The following is a 15,548-nucleotide window of genomic DNA, read 5'->3' as shown; positions in this document are numbered from 1 at the left end:
CTCCGCCTCCCAGGTTCACACCATTCTCCTGCCTCAGCCTCCCAAGTAGCTGGGACTACAGGTGCCCGCCACCTCGCCCAGCTCATTTTTTGTATTTTTTAGTAGAGACGGGGTTTCACCGTGTTAGCCAGGATGGTCTCGATCTCGTGACCTCGTGATCCGCCCGTCTCGGCCTCCCAAAGTGCTGGGATTACAGGCTTGAGCCACCGCGCCCGGCCTGATCAATATTTTTAAAAATACATTATGTATCAGTTTCTATACTAGAAGTTAGTAGGAAGGATACTGTCCTCATTTCAGACATAAGGAAATTGAGATTAGGAAAGTAAAGTAAAATATACAAATTCTCAGACACAGAGCCCAAATCTGCCCAGAGCTTTACCCTCTCCACCACATTGTCAGGAAGGTTGCCATACACTGGACTGAGTAGAGAGGTAAAGGCGGAAGACAGCCTGCAGTGAACTGACAGAGAAAACTACATAGGGAAGTAGAAATAATGACCATAGACAACACCTTCAGGAAATTTAGCAGAAAAAACATACGGGGTAACTGAAAGGCATGAGGTAGCTTTTTTGTTTTATTTTGTTTTGTTATTTTCCTCTTTAACCTGGGAGAAACTTATGCTTGTTTACATACCTAGCAAAAAGACACATTAGAGAAGACACTTGATGTTACATTAATGAAAGGGAATAATGGATTAAGGCACGCTTGGTAGCAAAAAGAAGTTAAAATATATCTAAGAAAAGTTAAATCGTAAATAACTTATAAGTATCTACAAATACATGTTTATTATAAAATATTCAAATAAGAGAAGTGTACGGGAAAAAACGCCTATGTCCACATTCACCCCATTTTCTACAACCCTCAGTGTTATTGCTGTCTTTAAAGTAACCACACTTTAGTGTGTACCTCTTCAAATATTTGGGTGTATGCATATATGTTCAATTTTTAAATAAAGTGGGTCACAACAATGCAATGTTTTTGCAATTTGCTTTTTTTTACATAATGTATCCTTGGCTTTCTTCCATATCAGTACACGTGAATCTAATTATATTCTTCTTATTAGTTTAATTATAGCATCAGCTGCATAATTATACTACTTTAATTATCAATCACATTTTAAATTTATTTTTAATAAGCTTTCAATTTTAAAATAGTTTTAGATTTACCAAAAAATTACTAAGATAGTACAGAGACTTCTATACAGTCCACATCAAATTTCTCCTATTATTAACACTTTTCATTAATATGGTACATTTTTTACAATTAATAAATCAATATTGATATATTACTAACTAAAGCTCACACTTTATTCAGAGTTCCTTAGTTTTTCTCTAGTATCCTCTTTCTGTTCCAGGATCCCAACCACAATAATATATTCCATTTGGTTGTCATGTCTCTGTGGGCTCCTCTTGGCTGTGACAGTTTTGCCCGTCTTCATGTTATTGATGACCGTGATAGTTCTGAGAAGTACTTGTTAGGTATTTTGTAGAATGACCCTCATTGGGATTTGACTGATGTTTCTCTCATGATTAGACTGAGGTTATGTGTTCTGGAGAAGACCACAGTGGAAAAGTGCCATTTTTATCACACCATTTCAATGACATATTATCAACAAGGCATATCGCTGTTGATTTTCACTTTGATTACTTGGCTGGGGTAGTGTTTGTCAAATTTCTCCACTGCAAAGTTACTCTATATTTTTTTTCAATTTTCATATGGTATATGGGTCAGGGTTCTCTTAGAGGGACACAACTAATACGATAGATATACATATATATAAAGGGGAGTTTATTAAGTATTAGCTGACATGATCACAAGGTCCCACAACAGACTGCGAGCTGAGGAGCAAGGAGAGTCAGTCTGAGTCCCCAAACTGAAGAACTTGGAGTCCAGTGTTCGAGGCCAGGAAGCGTCCAGCACGGGAGAAAGATGTAGGCTGGGATGCTAGGCCCGTGTCTCCTTTCATGTTTCCCTGCCTGCTTTATATTCACTGGCAGCTGATTAGATTGTGCCCACCAGATTAAGGGTGGGTCTGCCTTCCCTGGCCCACTGACTCAAATGCTAATCTCCTTTGGTAGCACCCCACAGACACACGTAGGAATCAGCACCCTGCATCCTTCAATTCAACCAAGTTGACACTCACTATTAACTCTCGCATATGGCAGTCTTTGGAAAGAGGTCCCTAGGCACAGCCCATATTTAAAAAACAAGGAGTTATGCCCCATCTCACTGAGGGCAGAGTATCCACAGAGCTATTTGGACTTCTTCAGAATATTTATCTATTTTTCCCATTTATTTATTTATTTACACATCATTTATTGTTAGTATAAATTCATAGTTATTTATACTTTGAGTTATAATCCAATACTACTGTATTTTTTTCTGTTGCTCAAATTGCTATAGCTTTTGTTGAGAACTCCTTCAGTTGATTTCTTTGTCCCTGGCATATTCCCATCACTGAGCGTTTGGGGGTATTTTTGTTTGTTTTGCTTTGCTTTGCTTTAGCACTTTCTTACTTAAGTGCTCCCATCCTCTCCACCCTCGGAGAGCTTGTAATATTGTTAGATCCTTTTGTCACATTCTGCATTCTATCCAAGGATGCCCTTTACCTCTAAATAATTGTTTTCTTAATTCCTTTAATTTGTGTGTGTGTGTGTGTGTGTGTGTGTGTGTGTGTGTGTGTGTGACGGAGTTTCGGTCTTTTTGCCCAGGCTGGAGTGCAATTGCACAATCTCAGCTCACTGCAACCTCCGCCTCCCGGGTTCAAGCGAGTCTCCTGCCTCAACCTCCCAAGTAGCTGGGATTACAGGTGCCTGCCACCACGCCTGGCTAATTTTTTGTATTTTTAGTATAGACAGGGTTTCACCATGTTGGCCAGGATGGTCTTGATCTCTTGACCTTGTGATCTGCCCACCTCGGCCTCCCAAAGTGCTGGGATTACAGGCATGAGCCACCACGCCCGGCTTTTAATTTGCATATACTAAGGAATACTTTTTATGTTTTATTTTTTTATTTTATTTATTTATTTTTTTTTTTTGAGACGGAGTCTCGCTCTGTTGCCCAGGCTGGAGTGCAGTGGCGCGATCTCGGCTCACTGCAAGCTCCGCCTCCCAGGTTTAAGCCTTTCTCCTGCCTCAGCCTCCCGAGTAGCTGGGACTACAGGCGCCCGCCACCGCGCCCGGCTAGTTTTTTGTATTTTTAGTAGAGACGGGCTTTCACTGTGTGAGCCGGGATGGGATGGTCTCGATCTCCTGACCTCGTGATCCGCCCGCCTCGGCCTCCCAAAGTGCTGGGATTACAGGCGTGAGCCACCGCACCCAGCCTTTTTATGTTTTATAGTTCAATTGGTTTTGACAAATACATAGTATTATGTATCAAAAATTACAGTATCATATAGAACATTTTCTGCACGCTAAGCAATGCCCTGTGCTTCACCACTCTCACCCCACGTTGAAACTCTGGACACCACTGGTCTGTTAAATATCTCTATAATTTCGCCTTTTTCAAAATGTCATGTAAACTAAATAATGCAGTATGAAGCCATAGCCTTTTCAGCCTGGTTTATTTCTTTCTTTTTTCTTTTTTGAGATGGAGTCTCACCCTGTTGCCCAAGCTGGAGTGCAATGGCGCGATCTTGGCTCACTGCAACCCCCACTTCCCAGGTTCAAGCGATTCTTCTGCCTCGGCCTCCAGAGTAGCTGGGATTACAGGTACACACTACCACGCCCGGCTAATTTTTTGTATCTTTAGTAGAGATGGGGTTTCACCATGGTGGCCAGGCTGGTCTCGAACTCCTGACCTTGTGATCCACCAGAGTTGGCCTCCCAAAGTGCTGGGATGACAGGCTTGAGCGCCTGGCCCAGCCTGGTTTATTTCACTTAACAATATGTACTTTAAGACTTAGCCATGTGCTTACGTGGTTTGATAACTCCTTACTTTTTATTGTTGAATAATATTCCATTGCATCAAAGTATAATAGTGTGTTTATTTGCCTAATGAAGAACATTTTGGTTGATTCCAAATTTGGCTATTATGAATATAGCCACTATAAACATTTACCTGCAGGTTTTTGTGTTGTCATGTGTTTAAAAAACGTTCAGTAAATACCCAGAAGCATGACTTCTGGGTCAAATGATAATGCTATGTTTACCTTTGTTAGAAACTGCCAAGCTGGGTCTTCCAAAGTGACTATATCATTTTACATTACTATCAGCAATGAATGAAATTTCCTGTTGTTCCATATCATCAGCAATTGGTATTTTGGGTTTTTTGGATATTAGCCATTCTAATAAGTGCATATCTAGTTGTTTCAATTTTCAGTTCCTTAATGACAAATTATTAGAGTGTATTTTCATGTGCGTGTCATCTGTATATCATCTTGTGTAAGATGTCTGTTCAGATCTTTTGCCCACTTTTAAATTAGGATGTTTGTTATTTTAGGGTTGACTTTTAAGAAGTGTTTGTATATCCTGAATACCAGTCCTTTATCAGATTTTTGCTATGCAAACATTTTTTCCTGGTTTGTGGCTTGTGTTTCTGTTTTCTTAACTTGTCTTTTGCAGAGCAGGCACTTTTAGTTTTAATAAAGTCCAGCATCAAACTTTTCTTCCACAAATCGTGCTTTTGGTATTAAAGCTAAAAGCATAACCAAACCCATGTTCACATAGATTTTTCTCATGTATTTTATTCTAGAATTTTTATAGCTTTATATTTTACAGTTAGATCTGTGATCTCTTCTGAGTTGATTATTGTGACATGTATAAGGTTTGTTGGTAGGTTCTTTTGTTGCACACAGATATATAACTGCTTCAGCATCATTTGTTGAAAATATAATTCTTTCTCCACTGTCTTTTCACCTTTTTCAAAGATAGCTGACTATATTTGTGTGTGCTACTTCTAGACTGTCTCTTCTCTTCCACTGATCTATGTATCTAATTTTAACCAGTGCCATGGTGTCCTGATTACGGTAGCTTTATACTAAATATTAAAACCAGGTAGCATGAGTCTTCAAACGTTGTTTCTCTTCAGTATTATCTTGCCTATTTTAGGTCTTTTTTCTTTTCAACATAGGCTTTAGAATCAATTAGCTAAGAGCTATTAAATACAATTTTTATTTTTATTGCTATTTTGAATCTATATGTTCAGTTGACATCAAATAATATTGAGTCTTCCAATCCATGAATATGGAATATTTCTCCATTTATTTAGATCTTCTTTTAGTCTTTTATCACGTTTTGTAGGTTTCTACATATAGACTCTATATACAGTTATATATAAGTAATTCATTTTTTGGTGCTAATGAAAAAGTTTTTGGTGCTCTTGTGATTGTATCATTCTTTTTTAAAATTCTGAAATGTTTGTTTATGGAATATAGAAAAGAAATTGATTTTATATGTTAACGTTGTATCCTATTGACCTTATTGATCTTGGTGGTATTTTTATTTTTTAACATTTCTTTGGAATTTTCTCCATGGCAAAACATGTCATTTACAAATGAAGACATTTTATTTCATTCCTTTCCAATCTATAAACATTTTCCTTCTTTTTCACATATTACATCAGCTATTTCTGAGGCCGAGACAGGCGGATCACGAGGTCAGGAGATCGAGACCATCCTGGCTAACACGGTGAAACCCCGTCTCTACTAAAAATACAAAAAAACTAGCCGGGCGAGGTGGCGGGCGTCTGTAGTCCCAGCTACTTGGGAGGCTGAGGCAGGAGAATGGCGTGAACCCGGGAGGTGGAGCTTGCAGTGAGCTGAGATCCGGCCACTGCACTCCAGCCTGGGTGACAGAGCAAGACTCCATCTCAAAAAAAAAAAAAAAAAAAAAAAAAATGTTGAATAGGAGTTGTAAGAGAAGGCATCCTGGCCTTGTTTCTAAACCTAGCAAAAATACTTCCAGTTCCTTACCATTAAGTATAATGCAGGATTTTTTGTAGACGTTGTTTATCAAATCAGTTACTTTTTAAGATGACATAATGCCTAAGAAGCTATGAATTCAGATGATGGATATTATTTGTAGATATTTTAATTCCAGTTAATTATTCTAAAATCATTCCTGTTATCCTTTGCCTTGATTTAGAAGTTATGGTTTTAGTAAAAATAGACCTTGATTTACTTATATGTGGAAATATTAGCAAAAACAAACAAAACAACCATTGAACTGAAGGTTGAAAAAAATAAAAGTAAAACTGGCAACAAACTAGTGGTATCAACTTTGGAAAAGAAGCATCAGGAAAAGTGAAGGAGGCTGAGATGAGATAACCCTTAGGTAGTTGATGAATGATGTTGGAAATTACTTGTTGATTGGAATTACTCTAATTTGCTATAACCACAGTTGAGCTAGAGGAGTCAATATCAGTAAATCATAAAATTAGAAATGGTCTAAATATCGAAAGAAATATTACATGCATACAAAAATATCTCTAAACATATATATTACTCTCAGTAAAGCAACATATCAACAAAACAATCAGGGAAGTAATCTTGAAAAGTTTCTGGAAATTAAAGGAAGGTAAATAAAAATTCACCAAAAGACAATTCTCAAAAGAAGATATTTACACAGCCAAAAAATACATGAAAAAAAGCTCAACATCATTGATCATTAGAGAAATGCAAATCCAAACCACAGTGAGATACTATCTCACGCCAGTCGGAATTGCAATTATTAAAAAGTCAAGAAACAATAGATGCCAGTGAGGTTGTGGAGAAATAGGAACGCTTTTACACTGTTGGTGGGGAATGTAAATTAGTTCAACCATTGTGGAAGACAGTATGGCGATTCCTCAAGGATCTGGAACCAGAAATACCATTTGACCCAGCAATCGCATTACTGCATATATACCCAAAGGAATATAAATCATTCTGCTATAAAGACACATGCACACGTATGTTTATTGCAGCACTATTTACAATAGCAAAGACATGGAATCAACCCAAATGTCCATCAGTGATAGACTGGATAAAGAAAATGTGGTACATTTATACCGTGGAATACTATGAAGCCATAAAAAGGAATAAGATCATGTCCTTTGCAGGGTTATGGATGAAGCTGGAAGCCATCATCCTCAGCAAACTAACACAGGAACAGAAAACCAGACACTGCATGTTCTCACTCATAAGTGGGAGCTGAACAATAAGAACACATGGACACAGGGAGGGGAACAACACACACCAAGGCAAGGGGAGGAAACTTAGAGGATGGGTTAATAGATGCAGCAAACCACCGTGGCACACGTATACCTATGTAACAAACCTCCACGTTCTGCACATGTATCCCAGAACTTAAAGTAAAAAAAAAATTTTTTTTTTTGAGATGGAGTCTCGCTCTGTCGCCCAGGGTGGAGTGCAATGGCCGGATCTCAGCTCACTACAAGCTCTGCCTCCCGGGTTTACGCCATTCTCCTGCCTCAGCCTCCCAAGTAGCTGGGACTACAGGCGCCCGCCACCTCGCCCGGCTAGTTTTTTGTATTTTTTTAGTAGAGACGGGGTTTCACCGTGTTAGCCAGGATGGTCTTGATCTCCTGACCTCGTGATCCGCCCATCTCGGCCTCCCAAAGTGCTGGGATTACAGGCTTGAGCCACTGCGCCCGGCCAGTAAAATTTTTTTTTTAATTTAAAAAAGGAAACCCTAAAAGAAAAATTTCACTGTACACCACCAATTATTATTCATACAAGAGGTATGCTGTCTTTTTTTTTACATCCACTAATGGGCAAAATCTCCATAGGGACTTTCATAAATGTATACAAATTTTAATTTATCGGGTTTATTTTTCCCAGAAGGTCGTAAACTATTCAAGCATGAGCTCTACTATTATGTGGTTTTTCAAGAATGTCTGGCCTGTATATGCACTGTATTTCCAGCATAGAACCTAATACTGATTTACAAGTGATGCTTTAGTACTAGTATTCATAACACAATTATTAAAATATTAAATTTGAACTAAAATTGGTAACATGTCTAAGTGAGATTTTCATTTGCAGGCCATTTGCTCCAAAAATCAATGGAAACAGAGACATTTCTGAGAGCAGAATCCTATAGTGGGTGAAGAGAATTTCCTTATATAATTATATTTATAAGGTATCAAATGGAAAATGAGTCCTTTTGCTGTTTCATTTGTTTTCCTGAAAGTCTACAGCATTGACTTCAAAATGCTATAGGCTTTGAAAAATTCCAAACCCTACATGATCAGCATTCCTACCTGACATATAAACAATAATAACACTGAAGAATTAGATATATTGTATACTCAATGAAAAAGGAAAAATAACAGACTTAAGTAAAATCAATGATACTATGCTACATTGAAAGTAAAATCTTACTGGTGAACTTATGATGAAAAACAGCAACAAAAAACCCTCAAATCAACATTGCATTTTCATACTTAAAGCTATGCATGTTTTTCTAAATACGACTAATCCATCAATTGTGAATATTTTTGAGGTATAAAATGAGTACAAGGGACATGCCTAGCCTAGCATTTTTAAATTATTCAAAGTATTGCCAATAATTAAAGACAATAATCATAAACTAAAGTCATAGCTATTTACCGATAGGGAGAATAATGAATTCAATTATTTCTGTCTTACTTTACTGACAAGGAGATAGATGTCAATGAAGCCAAGTTTGTTTTACAAGATTACAGGCAGGTGGTTGCTTAGCCAGGAGAATAATCTAAATTTCTTGATTCATATCAAGGATTGTTTGCTTTTTTCTCTCCTACAAAGTTTATTTCAAAGACATTTTGTTATCCCTTGTAATTCTACTTGGAACTGAGTCCATTTAACAGAAAAGTGAATTATACTTATCATGGCTTTAAAATAAACAATGAGTGTCATACCATTGGCAGCTTATACAGTGTGATTTGAAACTCAATGGCAATTTTAAAACACAAGTTAATAGACAATCAAAAATTACCAAGGATTTCAGTGGAGACATACAAATAGAGTTTTGTGTTAAATAAACATAAGGCAGTGTGAATAACAAAAGCATCATTTACCACAATGGACAGATTTATTATTGGCAAGAATCAAATTATTGAAGAGAACTTACAGGAGAAACCTATAGCTCTCTGAATTTCCTATAAAACTCCACAGCAACTAAACAAAAACTGATGGAAGAATTTAAGTTGAACTTGGATTAAATTTTTACATGTATCCTAATGTCAGCAACAAGATGATGGAAATAAATGTTTGTGGTTTTCAGTGTTCTTATTAATTTAGAAATATGCCATTGTTTGCTTTGGATTAGCAAGGAAATAGAGTGCATTTTCTGGATATCGTTGTAATATATCAACATTCAGCAAAAGCTCCAGCTTTAAAGACCACTATTACACACGAAGACAGAAGGAAGCCTGTTGCATACTGAATGTTCTAGCTGGTGATTATACACACTTAAATCCTCTTGACTGATGAATAACCACCCTGTCCATGAGAGGGCACTCCTACTGGAAGCTCACATGTAACAGTGTCACAGGAAACTTGCGCCTAATGAGCAATTCAGAGCCACTCACTCAGTTAACTCTGTTGTGAAAAAAATGATCACATATGTAACAAACCTGCACGTTGTGCACATGTACCCTAGAACATAAAGTATAATTTTAAAAAATGATATGCCCCAGTTTGATCCTCCCTTCATCCAACAAAACTTAGTACTAAATAGCATGATTTTAACAGAGATTAACGTTTTAATCTATATAGAGAATAATTAGCGAAACAACAACTTGAGTTTTGTTCTATTAAATATATTAAAGGCTGAATATAACTTTCCTAATGTCTGAAATAAATCTGGAAACAACAAACCTAGACATCCACTTAGTTTGTAACTTAAGTAAAATGAGTTTAATTAGAAATTAAATAGTTGGACAAATCCAAATAGGGCAAAAACATTGAAATAACTAATTAATTTGGAAATATTTGATAGCAGAGGGGAATGGTGGTTACTCACTTAAATCTGTACTAGTAGGAGGCTTTACTTTGGTGGATAAAATGGGAGCATAAAATATGCCTAATATTGAATATCAGCAATTAAATTTCATATATTTTTATAAAATGATTAGTATGGTGCCATCAATATAAACTGAGGCATGTATCTTAAAATAACCCCAGAAGAATAGATACATTGCAAAGACTGAACATGGTGTTATTTGACAAAACAAATAATGTATAGAAATTGGGTTATTTCAGCCGGGCACGGTGGCTCAAGCCTGTAATCCCAGCACTTTGGGAGGCCGAGACGGGCGGATCACGAGGTCAGGAGATCAAGACCATCCTGGCTAACACGGTGAAACCCCGTCTCTACTAAAAAATACAAAAAACTAGCCGGGCGAGGTGGCGGGCGCCTGTGGTCCCAGCTACTCCGGAGGCTGAGGCAGGAGAATGGCGTAAACCCGGGAGGCGGAGCTTGCAGTGAGCTGAGATCCGGCCACTGCACTCCAGCCTGGGCGACAGAGCCAGACTCAGTCTCAAAAAAAAAAAAAAAAAAGAAATTGGGTTATTTCATTTGTAGCAACTCAGCATAATTCTGTCTAATAAGAGGTGTATAGAGGATAAATGCAGAAATATCACAAAGCAAAGTAACATCCTAGAAAAAAAGCCAGTTTTTTATATTTTTATTGAAAATAATAATGAAGATATATATATAATCATATATGTATATATTTTAGATTATTAGTGATTATTTAGAAAAGGTCTCACAAACATTTTAGGATATAAAAGTACTTTATATCCTAAGAGAGGCTATCATGTTATACTCATTCCAATAAGATGAACACATTTGGCTGCAATACCGTGTAAATAATAATAATAATCTCCCCTTGGAACAAAACATGGTTTTTCATGTTTTCCTTTCATCACATCAGAGCCTGAAAAATGCTTGGACCCTAACAGATATAGTCAATAAATATTTGTTGAATGAATGGAGAAGATATATACGCTATCATATATTCTACTTAAATTTCAATACAGTAAGAAGAGTTTAGGAGAGTTAGCTTCCATTATTCTCAATTAAAGATACTATGTGGCCTGTATGGCAGAAATGTCTCTTCAGAATATTTAGCCTTTGATTTTATAATGAACTCAAAAACAACTTTTATGTTAATGTCTGAAATCAGGAACTCTATTATTATAATTGTGTTTCAGATTAGAGTTCAAAATCTGCTTGAGGTTTGATTATCTGCTTGGTGTCCGGAATCAAAGCAGAACCAAGATTCCTTGTCATGTCTTTGACTGGAGAGGAGGAATTTTCTAGTCCCTGTCAACTGAGGGGGCTGCATTTATTCCTGGGCCTATGTAGGCATCTTAGACTCAGTTTTTGCTTGAAAACACGTACAAATCTTATTGTCTAGCCCTGCAACAGGAGCACTGACATCCAAGCACCTGGAGGATCTCAATACATGCAGAAATGCACTTGATAAAATTCAACACTTGTTAGTTATAGTTATAAAGATCTTAGCAAATCAGGAAGATAAGGAATACTTTCAAGTTGACAAAATCTACAGTGAATATAATACTAAATTGTGAAAAACCGATGAGTACCCGCTAAGGTTGAGAATAAGGTAAGGATGTCTATTCTCGCCATTTCTATTCAACATGAGGCTGAGGTCTTAGTGAAAATAATAAGGGAAGAAAAAGGGATAGAGGCATGCAAACTGGGAAAAACAAAACTGCCTTTATTAACAGATGTTATAATTAACTATTAAGAAAATCTCAAAAAGGCTACAAAAATGCTAAACTGATTTAAACGTGAAATTTCCAAGGTCATAGAATGCCAGGTCAACATATATATATGATATATGTTTATATATATATATAATATATATATATATAATCACACCCTTGTATATGAGCTAAAAATAACTGAAAATTGAAATTAGAAAATATAATACCATTTGCAATATATCAAAAACATGAAATTATTCAGAATAGACCTAGTAAAATATAACAAGTTTGTGTGCTGGAAATTCAAAATCATTGATTAAAAAATCAACATAAAAGTAAAGCAATGGAAAGATACACTATGTTTATGGAATAAAATACTAGATATTATTTAAATCTCAGTTCTACCCAAAATTGATTTATAAATTCAGTTCAATCCCTATCAAAATCCCTTCAGGTATTTTTGTTGAATTGACAAGTTGATTCTAAAACTTACATGAAAATGCAAACCTTGAGAATAACTAAAACAATATTTTAAAGAACAAATGCAGAGGATTCATATGGTTTGATTTAAAGTCACACTATAAAGCTATAGTAAGATAAAGTTGCATCGAGGTAAAGTATAGAAATGTACAGAATAATTTGGAAGAGAATATAGTGTCTAAACATAGATCTCCACGTATATAGTCAGCTGGTATTCTACAATGATTGATTTTCAATGGTGAAAGAAGAGGCTTTTTTACAAATGATGCTTGATTAACTTGGTGATCATATGAAAAAAGGTGAGTCTTGATCTTCACCTTTCTTGTTATAAAAAATATTAAGTTGAAATAGATCAGAGGCCTGAATGTAACACGTAAAACTCTAGAACTTCTAGAAAAAATATGTGAGAAAATCTTTATGAACATGGTTAGGAAAAGATTTCTTAGATAAGGCAAGAAAATGGGATAAATAATGAAAATAAAAAGTAGAAAAATTGGACTTTATAAAAATTAAGAACTCCTGCTCTTAAAAATCACCATTAAGAAAATTAAGGCCGGGCGCGGTGGCTCACGCCTGTAATCCCAGCACTTTGGGAGGCCGAGACGGGCGGATCACGAGGTCAGGAGATCGAGACCATCCTGGCTAACACGGTGAAACCCCGTCTCTACTAAAAAATACAAAAAACTAGCCGGGCGAGGTGGCGGGCGCCTGTAGTCCCAGCTACTCGGGAGGCTGAGGCAGGAGAATGGCGTGAACCCGGGAGGCGGAGCTTGCAGTGAGCTGAGATCCGGCCACCGCACTCCAGCCTGGGTGACAGAGCGAGACTCCGTCTCAAAAAAAAAAAAAAAAAAAAAAAAAAGAAAAAAGAAAATTAAAAGGTAATCCACAGAATGGGAGAAAATATTTGCAAATCATGTATCAGATAAGGAATTTGTATCCAGAATATACAAAGAATTCTTACAACTCAAGAAGCCAAACAATTTGGTTAAAAAAATTAGGTAAAATATGGCTGGGCGCAGTGGCTCACACCTGTAATCCCAGCTCTTTGGGAGGCTGAGGCAGGCGGATCACGAGGTTAGGAGATCGAGACCATCCTCGCTAACAAGGTGAAACCCCATCTCTACCAAAAATACAAAAAAAAATGACCCGAGTGTGATGGCGGGCGCCTGTAGTCCCAGCTACTTGGGAAGCTGAGACAGGAGAATGGCGTGAACCCAGGCGGTGGAGCTTGCACTGAGCTGAGGTGGCGCCATGCACTCCAGCCTGGGGGACAGAGCGAGAGTCCGTCTCAAAAAAAAAAACAAAAATTAGGTAAAATATTTGAAAAGACACTTTACCAAAAAACAATGATAGTGATGACAAACAAAAAGATGATCAACATTATTAATCATTAGGGGAATGCAAATTAAAAACATAAGGAAATATCACTATTTATTGGAACATTTAAAATAAAAATAAAGATAAAGTAACAAAAACATGTTCTGGTAAGGATGAACAACCAAACGCTCATATGTTTTTGATGAGAATGTAAATTACTATAGCCACTTTGGAAAACAGATTAGCACTTTATGTTATAAATTCATACATGCCCTTATTGTATAACTGAGGAATTCCATTTCCAGGTTTTTACCAAGGAAAATGAAAATGTATGTCTGTACAGTATCTGTACATGAATGTTTATAGCAATTTTATATGAAACAACCCCAAACTGAAAACAACTATAGTGTCCATTAATTGGTAAATAAATAAACTCATTGGGGCATATGCATACAATGAAATGCTACTTAACCAAAAAAAAAACAAAAGTAATGAAGTACTAATACGTATAAAGACAAGACTTACTTCAAAATGCATTATGCTAAGTAAAAACATTAGATTTTAACAACTTCTTCATGTACGATTTCATTTGTATGAAATTCTAGAAAACACAAAACTACAAGGACAAAAATTCATTTAAAGATTCCCAGTCAGGAGTTTGAGACCAGCCTGGCCAACATGGTGAAACCCTGACTCTACTAAAAATACAACAAATAGCCAGGCGTGGTGGTGGGCACCTGTAGTCCCAGCTACTTGGGAGGCTGAGGCAGGAGAATCGCTGGAATCTTGGAGGTGGAGGTTGCAGTGAGCTGAGATCATGCTACTGTACTCTAGCCTGGGCACAGAAGCTAGGCATGGTAGAAAGGAATTGACTATATAGGGGCACCAGAGGAGTTTCTGGCTGGGATTGTTTTAAAGTTTGAATGTGGTAGGGCCTATGTAACTATGCTTTTATCAAAACTTGTTGAATTGTGCAAGTAGAATTAGTGAATGTCACTTTCTGAAATTCTACTACAATAAAGTTGAATAAAAAGAGACTCCCAAACCTATATTTTTGAGAACCTATTTCTGAGTCGTAAGTCCAACGAAGTTTACCTTATATGGTTCTCATTTGTCATGCACTCTCTTCTCTTTCCGTTTTTTCACAGTATCTATGGGTTTCCATCTCCATTTCTTCTCTATGAACTCCCAGCACTATGCACAGGTTTTATAATTCTCCACCATGTTAACTGTAACAGAAAGCATTTTGCATTAGCTCAACTAACCATGTTCCAAAAACAGATGTTCTGTTTTATAGTGTAAATGTATTTATATATTAATATGTTACAACATATTAATATAAATATATCAATTATTAATAATATAAATATATTAATATTTTGTGCATATGTATAAAATATTAATACAAATATATTAATATAAATATATTGATATTTTGTGCATATATATATTCTCATGACAAAATTTTGTGTAACATAAAAGGATAGGAAGAGGAAAGTGAAGATCTTCCTTTTTTCCCTCCAATCAAATCCTTCAACTGGGAGCAACTGCTGTTAATACATAGTTTTCTGAACATTTGCATAAGTAGGGCAGTTGTATAGTAGGATGACATATTTTTTGTCACGTGGCATTATGTCTAAGGGAACTTAACATGTCAGCTTATATAGATGGATTTCCATCTTGTGATTGTGACATGTACAAAATAGAGCAAATATACTGTAATTTGTTTAGTCATTTCTCTATTATTGAACACTTACTTAGGAGTTTTCCAATTTTGATAGTTTCTATTGCAGTGCCAAAGTGGATCCTATTAGATGTTTATTTCTAAAATTGGCAGCTAAGACACAGATATTATATCTTGGGCTCACCTGTTACCTAAGTAAATAGCCTATTACATGCTAGGTAGGTGCTGTACCTGTGTATGAATAAAAACACATCATAGAAATCAGCAAGGAAATCCTTCTTCTTAAACACTAGATGAGATTGCTTCAAGCTTTCACTGAACACTTTCTTAAAAATCCTCCTCAGGATTTTAACAAATTATCTGTAGTCTTATAATTTTTTGGTCATTCTCCTCCTACCCCGCACACGT

General features: G+C 36.4%; 1 protein-coding gene across 2 annotated transcripts in view; it reads left to right on the top strand.

Moving 5' to 3' along the window:
- LOC100425035 (uncharacterized) overlaps window positions 1–13,944 on the top strand; it is a 53,746-nt gene extending 39,802 nt beyond the window's left edge. Inside the window, exon 3 of one of the 2 annotated variants that reach the window (XM_077939083.1) lies at window positions 5,847–13,944. The gene's annotated coding sequence lies outside the window, so the exon portion shown is untranslated. Of the gene's footprint in view, window positions 1–3,588; window positions 4,601–5,846 lie in introns of those variants that run through there. The other variant, XM_077939082.1, reaches the window with a different exon arrangement.
- The last annotated feature ends 1,604 nt before the right edge of the window (window positions 13,945–15,548 follow it).

The sequence above is a fragment of the Macaca mulatta genome, chromosome 7 (genome assembly GCF_049350105.2).
Source record: "Macaca mulatta isolate MMU2019108-1 chromosome 7, T2T-MMU8v2.0, whole genome shotgun sequence".
Taxonomy (NCBI): Eukaryota; Metazoa; Chordata; class Mammalia; order Primates; family Cercopithecidae; genus Macaca; species Macaca mulatta.
Note: the sequence above shows the minus strand (reverse complement) of the source record. Positions and strands in the feature narration are given on the sequence as shown.